Source organism: Wolffia australiana, chromosome 12, assembly GCF_029677425.1.
Source record: "Wolffia australiana isolate 7733 chromosome 12, ASM2967742v1".
In the NCBI taxonomy this organism is placed as follows: Eukaryota; Viridiplantae; Streptophyta; class Magnoliopsida; order Alismatales; family Araceae; genus Wolffia; species Wolffia australiana.
The window spans coordinates 5391280-5406532 of record NC_135846.1 but is presented as its reverse complement, the minus strand read 5'-3'; positions in this window follow the sequence as shown (position 1 = coordinate 5406532).

Genomic DNA, 15253 nt, shown 5'->3' with positions numbered 1-15253 from the left:
CGTGGTGAGGTCTCTAGTCGAGGCGGGCGATGTCTGCCACTCTCGCTCCAGCGTTCCACGCAATCCTCCAGTCCCGCAAGCTTACGAGGATGCGCCGTGTGCAGAGGGTCGCCATGGCGAGACGGTCGACGCGATAACAGCCTCTAGCTGTCGAAGGGAGCGCTTGCGAAGAGAGAAAGATGGAGGAGGGGGTTCGTACATGTACCGCATGGTTGGCGAGTGTATCTGCTGTCTGGTTGCCCTCCCGCAGCTGATGACGAAAGCATCGTGTGCGAGGTCGGCACCGCATGATGTCTTGCCATACTCCATATAGTCGCCACTAGGAGCATGTACCTAGACAAAGCATATCAACTAAAATTTGTGAGTCCGATTCTACCAATATTGTGAAGGTTTCATTCCTCACAGAGGAGTAGATCGTCACGGATCGCCATAGCCTCGGCTACTGTATTAGTTTGTATGTCGTAGTAAGATGAAAAAGCAAAGAGTATACTCCCCATATGGTCCCTTAGGATGCCTCCTCCCCCCGCTGGCCCCGGGTTCTCTTTTGCAGCACCGTCCACATTCAATTTAATGATGCCTATTGGCAGTGGTAGCCAATAAACAACCCGATACTTTTTATTTTAAAGGCTATTTGGTCATGCTCACCATCAATTTGATTGAATAATTCAAAACTCATAGTCTTCTAGACCTTTTTGTTCATATATGACTATCGTCTTCTAAATCTTACACGATGCTATGTATGAACTTCTTGTTGGGTTCTAGAGGCCTTGACACGGATGAATACTCTACAACAAACTTGAACAGAATCGAACGACAGTGATAAAACCATGAAACGAAGTACCTTTGCACGGATCACATCTGTGATTTCTAAGATCCTGTAACGAGACGAGTCGAGCTGCTCAAGTGTGCAACCTCTAGACGTATCCACATGATCTTTGGCATGTCGAATCTCCTCCTTCTCCTTTACGAGCCCCGTTCTACCTCCACCATCGTCGTTATGTTGTTCCAATCACATCGGACATGGAGAGGGTTGTAGGGAGAGTGGAGAAGAAGGGGAAGGCCCTTGAACAATTCTGGCTTGGATGAATTTTGTTCAGGGCCTTCCCCTATTTATACTAAGTGGGTATTTTTCATAAAAATCCCCAAAACTTAAGTATATCTTCCGACGTCCAAAAGACCATTTGTGTGTGACCCTCTAGGCCCATGTATTAGTCTAGTTAACGACTCCAGCGACCCAATAGCCTTTATTGGCCTTCCAAATTAATTAACTTTATGAACATATAAATTAATTAATGTTAGATCTATTTAACCCAATCGATAGGTCGAGTCTCCAACACGTGAGGTGCCAAGCTACACTTCGTGTTCTAGAAGATAGAAAGTAGTGTGTATCGACTCACTTCATGAAACGTGTTCATCATTAGTTATCGTGTATTTATAGTCCCTCATCCACTTGACGCTCCTTAGATGACTTAGGGTATGATCAACTATCAAACCCTAATCGTACATCCAAGTTAGTACTGATGCATTCAGAAATCATCGGAGAACTCTTCTCTATAAATCTTATTGCCTTGTTCAAGGACTTCATCGCATCGTTTTCTTTGGGATGTTAACCCTTATACCGAAGGTGGACGATCCCATCTTGTCCACTGAATCATCTTTGTGAACTTCTTGATGTACCCGAACTAAGAACGTTAAGAATCTCATGATTAGAGACTTGTCGGCCATAGTCAAAGAACAACCGTCCGTCCGCAAGACCTCTTTGGTGTCTCAGGTCTATGGACCACTTACACAACCGTGACGTGAATCTACTTGATTGACAGTTAAATAGAATATTCAGGGATTCCTACAGATCAATTTAGTGAACTCTTTCCACTAAAGAGCACCCACTATTTATCCTCAGTGTCTTTACACTAATGGCTACTGGACCGGCCATACTCATCATATGAGTGAGGCTAGAAAGGACTATTCTATCTGAATACTTTGATGTCCTTCTCGCGTATCCTTTAAATAGGAATGTTTAGAACACATGCTTAAAGACAATTGATCTCCGTATTACGATCTCATCATAATTCACTAAGTCTGATAATGTATTCATGGACTTCATTATAAGCATCACATGTGCACTATAGTGAATATGTTGTATTAATGAACATTGAACGAGATGTGGGATGTGTGATTGGCTTGCCAACCACATATATTTCCATCATTTCCCATATCATATCTTTATCTCTACTGCTACATCTGAAATGCTGCAAGTGTAGTTCTTTTCTACAATATCAAAATTAAAAAGCTACTTGAAATAAACATTCTCCTGTCGTCTCTATTTTCTTTCCTCTAATGAATATCTAATTTCATCTCCTTAGATCCAATTATTTGTATGTCTTACTTCCCACTTTCTTATCTTGTTTGATCTTATTTTTTTCTTACATTCTCATGGTTGCATTTCCAAGTTTGGTCTTCTTAAAAGTAAAGGAAATTTAAGTCGATTCATTGTCATCCTACCATTAATTATTTATGTTTCCTATTTGTGCTATAAAAGGAATTAGTTACTCGTAGCGACTCCATGTTATGACTTTACTCCCGCTAAAAGATATAAAGCCATCAAACTTGATAAATAATAATAAATTTATTTGGATAAAATATATTTCACTTATAAGAATTTGTAACATATAAAAAAATTATCGAGTTCATCATGTGGCCCTAGGAATAAAAATCCATCAAATAGGCAGGCTGGTGTTTGTTTGTGTGGGGACCCATTAAAAATGCAATCAAATATAAGAAATCCAAAAAATCTATAAAAAGAGAAACTTATTCTAGATATTGAAATTACATTTTTTTATGTGGTAGATATGCCCATCCTTAGGAAGCATGCATAAATTCTCTTCTTCCTTGCACACTTCTCTTGGTCACCTGGTCTTTAAGAGTTTGTTTTCTACTTTCCCATCATCACGGGCATTTGCTTCTCATCTTGAACTCTAGATCATTAATTTATCCTCCCATCATCCTCATTTATGTTACAGGTTTGAACAATAGACATGACAAAACTTCTAGCTGAAATTTATGAGCCACAATCCATTGAGGACATGGAGGTAAAGCACTTCCCCCCTTAACTACCTCTAAAACATTACATCACCATGAATAGGCTAATTGACACACAATCAATCCATGGAGAATTTCGGACCTTTTTTAAGACTAAGAAAATTGCTCTTATTAAAGGACCAAGGGACTCTTCATAAAGCCAAAGGAGATCTCATTGTGCTAATGGGCCTTCCTCATGAGAGAAGACCCAAGAAGAAATTCCACAAGACCGTTGAAAAGGATTCAGATCTTCTATAAGGGGCACTACTGGGCCTATGGGTTTGGCCCAAATCTCACCCATCAAATTGATCCATTGTCTAAGGCATGCATATAAATGCTTAGACACCTTTGTAAAATACATCCTGGATTTTCATTTGGAATTTTAGTGAAAGGGTGAGAAGATTCTTTTCTTGCTCTGTCACTCTTTAGAGCTCTGAGAGTTAGTGAGGGCCAAGTGGAAGGGAAGCTGACATGTCCTAGGTGGGAGAGAGAAGTCCTCTCTATACTCCATCTCCCAAGGGTTCCCTCCTCACTCTTTCTCTACATTGGAGGTTGCCAAAGGATCCACTAAGTGAGAAGCATCTATGGCTTGTGGAGGTGGAAGGAGAGGCCTACCAGCCAGGTAAACCAATTCTTTCTTTCTCCACCCTTCTCCTTCTTGAATCAGCTTGATTTCTTGTGGTAGAAATTAAGACTAGTGTGGGGTGAAACAAAATCTAGCAAATCTTGGTCAAAATTTATTTTTGACCAAGATTTTTCCAAGAAGAACAATTCAAAATTATTTTTATTCTGAATTTCTTCGTGATTTAACTCCAAAAAATTAAATCAGGTAAAAAATCTTGAAAAATATCTAAAACTCACTAAAACGTATTCTGATATTAACTCAATTTTTTACACTCATTAAAAATAATATAAATGGAGAAAGGCATAATTCATTGTCGTTTACACTCAATTTAATCAAAATAAAATTGAATATAATTCATAAAATTCTTACACACCTATTTTTAGCTTAAATCCACTTGGAATTGGTCTAGTGTTCTTTGTGTTTCGACCCTCACTAACCTATCGGTGAGAAATATAAATTCATTTTTAAATCTAGGGAACTCCTCACTCGACCTAGGTTAGTGATACTTAGTGTCGATAACCTAGAACCCTCGTTCCTAGATTATCAATGTGTATTTAAATAAATTAAGATAAATGATAAAAAATAGGTACATGAATTACTCACATCCGCATACAGATTGGAGCATAGACATCGTGCATTCTCAGCTTAGTGCTGAGAGCAACACAAGCCTTCATGATGTTACCAAGCAATTAATTTGCATGGGATACCTAAGGAGTTGAGATGATCCCTTCAAATACCTTATCATGACTACAATGTGATATCAGATGTTGTCAATGGCATCGTACGACAGATAATTTCCTAATGGGATATGTGACTGCATGATGCGTTGACCTAGGCAGAATGTATGTGCAGTCCTCAACTCGTGGGGATTCGCCGATCTCTAAGCTCCGGGTGGGCGATCGATGATGGTGACGATGACCTTCTGATCCTCTTCGGAACGACGACGGCGACTACAGCGTCGAACGAGATATTTCTACTCACACTTGCACGTAATGGATGGGCACAACCCATACCTTAGAAGTCGCTCAATTCGTAGTTTTATTCGCGATTGTAAAGTTTCCGCTAATTTTATCCCCAGCATGGTGGAACACAGTTGACGATATACTGAAGACAGTAATGTAACTGGCGATCAAGGGGAAAGACATACCTCATCAGTGGTGGTGCTCATCATTGGCGTCTCTATCAGAACTGTCAGGACTGAGCCGTCAGGACTACTAGGAGTGACAATGATGGCAGCTCGATCGCGGCAGCGGTTCGTCAGCGGTTGTGGCGGTGATGTAGGCGGGAATGGCAGCTTGACGATGGCAGCGACTTTGGGTGGTGCGGGGGCTAGCAGTGCAAGTGTAGGCAGTGCAGGTCATCTTGTGGGGCACGTACGGTTGCACGATCGCGTGGTTGTGCGGCAGACTGGATTGCGCGGCTAACGTGGCAGCTCGGTCATGCAACTGCACAGTAGCACGGCTACGCGATGCACGCGACTGCGCGGCTAGCTGCGCGCACGGCTGCATGGTTTGCAATAGCGGGGTGCTGCGGCTGTGGGATCGTGTGGCTATGCAGTGGGTGCAGCTGCGCGGCTTGCGACTGCACGGTCAACTGATTGCGTGGCTGCAAATGCCGCGGCTGACTGGTCGCGCTACTGCACAGCGTGCATGGATACGTGTTTGTTGGTCGTGGTTGATGTAACACGATGGACATCGGAATCGAACGGCTCTTGTTACACACAGGAAGGGCGAAGGCAGTCATGTCATGTAGTAGAGAGGACTATTGCAGACGTAATGGAAGTGGTGATGCAACGATGAAATCACTAAGAAGTATAAGTTCGACGCCAATGGACACTAACGACCACTAGGGTACAGTAAGTGTGACATAGGAATGCCACTAGGCTCCTAATGACCCGGACGATGGGTTGAGGGCTAACGCTATGAATACGACTATTGCCATTTGTGCGTGCACCGTGCAAAGCGCCAACCAAGATTGTATCGATAGAAACCTATTCTCACTGACGTATTCCTATCTATCATGAACCTAATCCCAATGATGGAGAAAACGTTCAGAAGCATTGAAAGAAATAATATAACACCGAGAAGGAGCTGATGAGCGTACCAGGAGCGGTGGGCCCAGGCGGTGTTTGATTCAATAGTAGTGGAAGGTGACCAATACGTAGGCACGATGATGACGCAGGTAGGTGTGACGGCGCAAGTAGGCACAATGGTGTAAGAAGGCGCGGCAACGCAAGTAGGCGTCAATGCAAGTAGGTCGCTAGGCAAGACAACGGGCATGATGGTAAGGCATCGCGGCAATGGGCACCGGTGAGGCGCGGTGGTGGCTGTAGCGATGGGCACGGTGGCGAAGTGCGGCTATGAGCACAGTGACGGGAATGGCAATGATGAGTCCGACGGCGACGGGTGCGGCTAGTGTGGAGCTAAATGGCCGGGCAAGCTATGGCCCGGTTATCGGCCAACGGGTGCAATTAGCGGATGCCGCAATCGCGGCAGGCTCTAGCAGCCGCTAGGGCTGCGATGGCCAATAGGGTTGCGGCGACCGCTCAGGTTGCGGCAACCGCAGGCTATAGTGGTGACAATGGGTGGTTGTGGCGGCCGCGCACTGTTGCTATGACCACGGATGCTGCAACGGCCGAGGGCGGTTGCGGCAGCTCCGGCGTTCGCGGGTGGCTTTAGCGACGACTAGGGCATACTACGACATCTGTGGGCTGTTGCAGCAGCCACGGGCATTGTGGCAGGTGTAGGCTACTATGCCAACCGCGGTTGTTGCGGCGGCTGTGGGCTACTACGACGGCCACGGCTGTTGAGGCGGTTGTGGGCTGCAGCGGCTGCAGGTAGTTGCGGCACTCGGGGGCTGTTGCGGCGGTCGCGGCTAGCCGCGGCAAACCTTTGCGGCTGCGGCCACTAGTGGTGGGCGCAACTAGTGAGGTGGTTGTGGCGGCAACTACGGTCTGCGTCGGCGGCTCTAGGTGGGTCAGCGGCGGCGATAGTGGTGGTTTTCGACAAAGACGGCAGCAGTTTCTGGCGATTTTTTATCCTAACTTCACAATGGCATTTCTGTAAATACGGTGAAAACTCAATAAAACACTAAAAAAATAAGGGAAAAATCCTTAAAAATCACATTTTCTTCAATCTTTTTTCCTCTTCTCTTCCTATGGGTGGGACACACCTTTTATAGGGGCAATATATGGGCCTCCCCCTTAGAAATAAAAGGGTGAAGGCCCAATTAAGAGTAATTAGGGCCCCCAATAGGAGGGAGAAACCCACTAACATGCCCACACATGGGCTCACACACACGTAGACATCTAGGTCCATACAACAATCAAAACACGTGTGAACAAACATAACACAAACACACACACAACCAACATACAAGGCCTACAAAACAAAGAAAACCTAAGGAAAGATAACGTCAAACTTTTGTGGCCCGTTGACGAGGCCGAGTACTCCGAAGGCTTGGTCTTGCGCGTGAGCCCTTGCCCGATGAACTGGTTTGACGGGGTCTTCAAACCAGATGGTCCCCCATCAACAATTGACTGCGAGGCGTGTGGCTGCCATCAACCCCATCGTGTGGCTGCGCGGTGTGCCCAACTGCGTGGCGTGTGCGGGTGCACGATTGTCGATTGTTGTTGACCGGTCACGTTGTTGCACGGTGTGCGTGGCTGCGTATGCCGCAGCTGGCTAATCATGTGACTGAGCAATCGCTTGACTGAGCATTGTGCACAGTTGAGCGTTTTAAAGACTGTGATCATGGTATTATGATCTCATCATAATTCACTAGGTTATTTCATGTATTCATGGACTTCATTAAAACATCACCCATGAATAAAATTCATAAATATTTATTTTAATGAAATTTTTTAAAAAACATGGTTGTATGCTTGGCTTGACGGTTGCATAATAGTCCATTATGGATGATGGCTGTTGACAAAAATACAATTAAAAAGTATCATTTTCTGCATATTATGCGCATTTTAAACTAATTCACCATCGGACATCAACAAAGTCAAGAAAATTAAAAATTTTAAATGGGATGATTATCAATGGGCTGGAGCATGATGTGGGAGGTTGAAGCCAAACCAAAGGGCTATCATATTTAAAAGGAGAAATTTGGTTTTGGGATTTAAATTATATGAAATGAAATAGTTTCACCACTGATAAATAATTTATAATTCCATTTGTGTAGAAATTTACATGAAGTAAATGTGATGATTATCAATGGGCTAGAGGAAACTAAGAAAGATTGAAATCAAAGGACTGGTCTAAAAATAAATGAATTTGGTTTTTGGTCTAAAAAGGATAGGTCTAGGGAGCAGTTAGGTGGGGTGTGGCCATGTCTTGGCTCCATCCCGTAAAACCTACCTAAATTCTCTCCTAAAGAGGAGCACATAATTCAACCTAAAAAGACCTCAACCATTTAGAAAATAATAAATGGCAAATGAGAGAAATTGTGAAATGATAAAATGACATTTAAGTGTCATGTCTCACGTACACATATTTCTTCTTCCCAAGATTTCCATATTCAGGATGTACTTTGGTAGAGGCTCATTCAAGGACATAGCTCTCCAAAGTATGTGTCGCTGAACCTAGTTGATGTAAATGTTTTAACTTGTTAACTCTTTATTCATCATCTTACACTAGTGAAAAATACCTGATTATGTCAGAAATTGTTTGAGTTGAGGGAAATCATTCTGAGTTCAAGAAATGAATGTCAAAACCTTAATAACTTATACCAATATTGTTCATGTCCATTTTCCTCCACCTTCTCTCTCTATCCACCCCTTTCTCTCCAATTTATATCTTGAGAACACCCCATTTTATCTCTTAAAGACCCACATTATATATTTAATTTCTCTCTATAGGAAGAGAAGGGAGGGAACTCAAGAATGGCTCTCATGGGTATCAAAAAATGGGCATCCTCACCTATTTACACTTTTTGCGAGAATTTTACAAAAGTTACTATCTGTAGGAAAATTTTATAGATATACCCTCTAGATCCATTTGTCAGTCTCGTTAAAAACTGTAATACTAAAATAATATTTATTAAACAACTTATTAATAAACATAAATATTAATTAATGAAATATCAATTTTATCTAATAGATGTGTTTAGTTTTAAACCCTCTTGATCTAGAAGATAGAAAGGAGTATATCAACTCTCTCATGGAATCTTTGCTTTCATTAGTTATTTTACATGTATCATCCTTCATATGAGCAATACTCTTTGGATGACTTGGGGTATGTTCATGATGGATGTTATATGGCTGTCTAGCCAATCACACTCCCATGTTGTGTTTAGGTTATCTGAAACAAATGATTATTCATTATGATTCTTGTTCGATGTCTATAATGAAGTCCTTGTTATGTGCAATGCTTAAGTAAATTATAATGAGATCATATTATAGTGATTACTAGATTGTAACGATGTTTCTAAACATTCATATTTGATGTATACTCAAGACATGCATCAAACTATCTAGAAATAGCAACTCTTTTTTATCTTTCTTGTGTGATGAGTATGTCCATTAGTGCATATACAATAAGGACAAACTATGGATTCTCTTTAGAGAAAGATTTCAATAAGTGATCCATATTATCCTTGAATGATATTACATATCAATCAGGTTAGTTTTTCTTAGTCGTATAAGTGGTTCTTAGGCCTAAGTTACCAAAGACATATTGTTGATGGATGGTTATATTTTACCGACATTTGAGTCTCTAATCCCAAGATTAAATAATTCTTAGCTTGGATGGCTCTACCCATTATCATATTATGAAATACAATGTTCTCACTACTTTCATCTAATCTCAACACCCAGTTGAGTTCCAACTCAGACTCAAAATTTAAGCTTTCCATTCTGACCTAGAATGCGAACTCATCAATATCTGCATGCTCAAGGCATTCAACATTGAATCTCTTGTTCACACATGCCTTTAGCAAAATGTATATACCAAAAGAAAACATAGCCCCGTCATCACAAAACCATACCCTATGATGCACCATGAGCTAATGTCTCAATTTTTTTGGGATGAGGAGGTTGTCGCAACCGGAGACCCCTCATCAACCAAATGCCAACTCTGACTCTCAAAAAATCTCCTTGTGAGATAATTTACTCATCCCCCTGGATATAATTTTCTTAGGGTTTTTGGTTGTTTGTGCTTTCTGCATCTCAAGGCATATGCAATCTTTAATCCAAGTATATGTTCTGAGCAATGCGTTTTGATGGGCTACAATGCTCACCATAAAAGGTACCAATGCTACGTGAAGTAATTTTTTCATTATTTTCTCAATGCATATATATCTCTCATGAAGTAATTTTTTATTAAAACACATTCCTCTTTGGCATTTCTCATTAACAACTACTCGATCATTAAGACATACGCACTGAGAATTCTAGGTGCACCTTGAGCCACACACAATGATATTGCAGTATTACCCACAACTAGTAGTCCAACTTTTTCATCATTTGTCCCGACAATGCCCTTGACATTCCTGCCTTCCTCAACCACACCAAATTCAGCTATCACATCCAATCCCCTCCAAAAGATTTTACAACCTCTCTATGCTACACAATACTCCCACATCCTACATAACCACCAAATTTCCCATGCCTCAATGCCTTAACTCCGCTCTTGTCCCCTATGAACCACCTATCTGTGTATGAAGTTCTTGGGCACCCACATTGGGGGCGACCTATGCTCCACAAATACAATGTTCTCCTTCAAAGCCAAACCTATGATCTATTTCTTCACTCTCAGGCCACCAAACCAATTGGGTGAAAATGGATGTTTCACACAAAACTATGTATTGATGTTACCTTTGGCAGCTGCTAGTCCTGCTTTGTTGGTCAGGGGTTCAGTCGAACACCGGGGGTTGACTATCAAAAATTTTCAGTAAAGTGTTAAAGATGACCACCCTTTGTATCCTTCTTGCCTGAAAATCCACTCACCATTGGGACATTCAACAATTAGTTGTCTCCTATGCCTTCCTTCATGGGGATTGCGTTGATTTTATTTACATTCAGAAACATCTAGGTTCATTTCCTCCGCTTACCCCTCTCATGTGTTGCCTCCGCAAAACTCAGTATGGACTTGAACAAATTTCTTCTGTGTGGTTCCGTAAACTTTGCTCCTTTCTGCTATCCATTAGTTTCCATGTCTCTCAAACTGGCTTTCTAGTTCTCAGTTTGATACCTAGGGTGTACTAACTGTTTTGTAGTCTCTAGACACTACTTTTGTCATGCGACACGGGACCTGAACACTCACAATTTTCAGTCTTTAGGTATTTATCTGTCTCAAACTCAGCATGCAATTTAAGTGATTTTCATGGCCAAGGTGGACTGACGGTACTCCATGTTGTGTAGAATCAACTACCAATGGAGAAAAAAAATGTGAAATCCTCCAATGATTCAATTTAAATAATAAATTGTTAGAAGTTTTCAGTATCAAACCATCACCAGACCCAATAGTCTATATGTCGCATGATCTCTAGTCGAGTCGCTGGGCTGGCTTGAAACATCTTAAGAATTATAATAAATATTTTATTACAATTTGTTTTTCAATCATAAGCCACCCTCTCAAATTTGATTTTTTAGTGATGCTGACCTGGTGGGTGATATTACAGATTGTCACTCCACCAATGTGTATCTTTTATATCTGGGGTCGATTATTGTGAGCTGGGGATACAAGCAAAACACATTGGCACCCTCAACACATTGGATACAAGCATAGAGCCATCACCAACATAGTTATAGACCTGCTCTTGGTAATATCTCTTTTAAACAAAACCTCACTTTTGGATCAACCCCTGTTCTCTGGCATGATAATGTAGGGGCAACCTACCTAACCAAGAATTCTATCTTTCACATGGGTACAAAGGATATCAAAATAGGCCATCACTTTGTTAGAGAATATGTACCTCAAGGAAACATGCAGGTCAAGTTTATTAGATTCTCTCACTCTAGTATTGGCTAAAGCTCTTTTTCAATGGATCTGATCCAAGCTCAACATTAAGCCAACATTGGGCTTGACAAGGATGTTATAGATATGACTAAGCTGTCAACTACTGACACCAGAGATATGACCCGATTGACAAATATAATGATGGGTTGGCATGGGACCGGTGCCTAATACTAGGTACATCATCCAAAAGATTCTCCATTGAGGACTTAAAGCCAACTCATCAATTCCTCTTTAAGATAATTTGGGGTCCATCCCTATAAGTAGACTCTCATATGTACGCTCAGAACACAGTTTTCAATATACCATGTTCTATCTTTCTGTCTCAATGCCTCTCTTTCTCTTATCCTTCCTCTCTATATACGAGATATCTAGTAGAACTGAGATAAAACAAGAATTAGAAGCTCCTATGGATTAGAGAGAGACACAGAGGGAGGGAGCAATAGAGAGATGGATGAAGATATTGAGATATATAGAGAGGGATAGTGAGAGATATATGGTAATATAGAGGGATAGAGAGACATATAGAGAGGGACTGAGAGATATGGAGGGAGAAGATAGACAGAGAGAGAAAGAGATAGAGATAGAGAAAGATATACAAAGAGAGATAGAAATAGAAATAGAGATACAGAGAGATTCAAAACGGACATGGCATGATTCACCGAACGCATTCGGTTATTCATGCTATGTTGGATGATAGAGAGAGAGAGAGAGAGAGAGAGAGAGAGAGAGAGAGAGAGAGAGAGAGAGAGAGAGAGAGAGAGAGAGAGAGAGAGAGAGAGAGAGAGAGAGAGAGAGAGAGAGAGAGAGAGAGAGAGAGAGAGAGAGAGAGAGAGAGAGAGAGAGAGAGAGAGAGAGAGAGAGAGAGAGAGAGAGAGAGAGAGCGAGAGAGAGAGCGAGAGATAAAAATAGAGTGATAGAGATGGAGAGAGATAAATAAAAATAGATAGAGAGAGATATGGAGAGAATAGAAAGGAGAGATCATTTTGAGATCGAGCTTGGCAAAAGATATGTTAGAGAGAAGCAGTCGAAGAAAAGTTAGAGAGGAAGGCTGCCTTTAAATTACAGGTTAATGGACGAGATTGTTAGTAGCCAAATTTCCCGGCAGACGTAGGCAGCCATGAAACGATACGTTCGGTTGAGATCGACGAGGAGGAACAGAAAAATGTGTTACTCGGAGAGAGAGAAACGCTATACCGGGCTAAAGTTAGAGAGAGAGACGGAGAGAGAATGCGGGGGTAAAATAAGATACTTCGATAGCAAGGATTGTGCGCTAGGTACAACAAATGTGATACATAATGGCAGCTACAAGAGCGTTCGAGAGAGATGAAGCTACCAATCTTTTGCACAAAAATAGGAGAGACAATAAGGGTCTCGGAGAAAGAGATACTTGGACGGAGTAGAGTCGGAAGAAATGGTGAGCGGTGAGTTACACCTAAAGAGGGAAGCAGTGTGGAGTGATAGTTTGCGGAAACGAAGTGGGTGAGGAGGTTTTAAGGAGAATATGAAAATATGCAAGTGAGAGATAATAGAGCAGGAGCAAAAAAAGCACAAAAGTGGGGCCTTTTGATGATAACTACTCATCGAAAGGCATATATTGGTTAGAGCGAGAGAGAGAGAGCCGGAGTTAAGGATTTTTGGGAGGGGAGGGTATTGCGGATCGGCGGCGCGGGGCTCGAAATGACGGGGCAGTGAATAGCAGCCTCAGGGGGCCAATCATTCGACTCTGCAGGCCACGTCGGTGAGTGGATTGTGATGCCCGAGAGAGAAGAAACTAAAATTAATACGGCGCCCAACGCAAGACGCCGGCTGGCCAGATCCTCGTTCACCAGCCCGAGGTCGAGGTGTCGGCGGCGCGGGGGAAACCCGCCATTTATTCACATTATTCCCGCAGAAAAGGCGCCGCTTCTTCGGACCACAATCAGTGAATTTTTTTTTCCAGAGAGAGAGAGAGAGATAGAGAGTGTGCGTTAGAGAGAGAGATATCATTTGTGCGTATGTTAGAGAGAGATATCATGTTTGTATATTTGAAAGAGAGTGTGTGTGTTAGAGAGAGAAATCATGTGTGTTTGAAAGATAAAGTGCGAGTAAGAGAGAGAGAGATAGAGTGTGTGTGTTGGAGAGAGATATATGGTGTGTGTGTGTGTGTGCTGGAGAGAGATATATGGTGTGTGTGCGTGCTGGAGAGAGATATATGGTGTGTGTGTTGGAGAGAGACATATGGTGTGTGTGTGTTGGAGAGAGATATCTGGTGCGTGTGTGTGTGTGTTGGAGAGAGACATATGGTGTGTGTGTGTTGGAGAGAGATATCTGGTGCGTGTGTGTGTGTGTTGGAGAGAGATATATGGTGTGTGTGTGTAGGAGAGAGATATATGGTGTGTGTGTGTAGGAGAGAGATATATGGTGTGTGTGTGTAGGAGAGAGATATATGGTGTGTGTGTGTTCGAAAGAGAGAGTGTGAGTGAGAGAGAGAAAGAGAGCGTGTGTGTGTTGGAGAGAGATATATGGTGTGTGTGTGTGTTCGAAAGAGAGAGTGTGAATGAGAGAGTGTGAATGAGAGAGAAAAGAGAGCGTGTTGGAGAGAGATATATGGTGTGTGTGTTCCGAAGAGAGAGTGTGAATGAGAGAGAGAAAGAGATAGCGTGTGTGTTGGAGAGAGATTTATGGTGTGTGTTCGAGAGAATGCGAGTGAGAGAGAAAGCGATAGAATGGGTGTGTGTTGGAGAGAGATATATGGTGTGTGTTGGAGAGAGATATATGGTGTGTGTGTTCGGAAGAGAGAGTATTACTGAGAGAGAGAAAGAGACAAGATAGAGAGTGTATGCGTTAGAGAGATATATATAGTGTGTGTGTGTTTGAAAGAGAGTGAGAGAGAGGGATAGCAGAGACTATGTGCTTGAGAGAGAGAGAGAGAGAAAGAGAGGGATAGAATGTGTATGAGAGGTTGAGAGTTACATAGCAGAGAGCGTTCGTTCGATAGAGAGAGATAGATAAAGAGTGAGAGAGATCGTATCTGCGCGTATGTTTGAGAGAGAGAGTATGTGTGTGTTCGAGAGAGATAAATACGGAGACAGTGAGAGAGAGATAGAATGTGTATATTTGGGAGAGATTAAGTGAGAAAGAGAGTGCATGAGAGAGAGTGTTTGTGGGTTTGAGAGAGAGAGAGAAAGAGAGAGAGAGAGAAAGAGAGAAAGAGAGAGAGAGAGAGAGGGGCAAAGAACAAGTCTGTGTGTGTGTGAGAGAGAGGTAAAGAACAAGTCTGTGTGTGTGAGAGAGAGAGAGAGTGAGAGTGAGAAAGAGAGAGGTAAAGAACGAGTCTGTGTGAGAGAGAGAGGTAAAGAACAAGTCTGTGTGTGTATGAGAGAGTGAGAGAGTGTGTGAGAGAGGTAAAGAACAAGTCTGTGTGTTTATGAGAGAGAGAGAGAGTGTGTGAGAGAGGTAAAGAACAAGTCTGTGTGTGTATGAGAGAGAGAGTGTGTGTGAGAGAGGTAAAGAACAAGTCAGAGAGAGAGAGAGAGGGAGAGAGGTAAAGAACAAGTCTGTGTGTGTGTGAGAGAGAGAGAGAGTGTGAGAGAGAGGTAAAGAACAA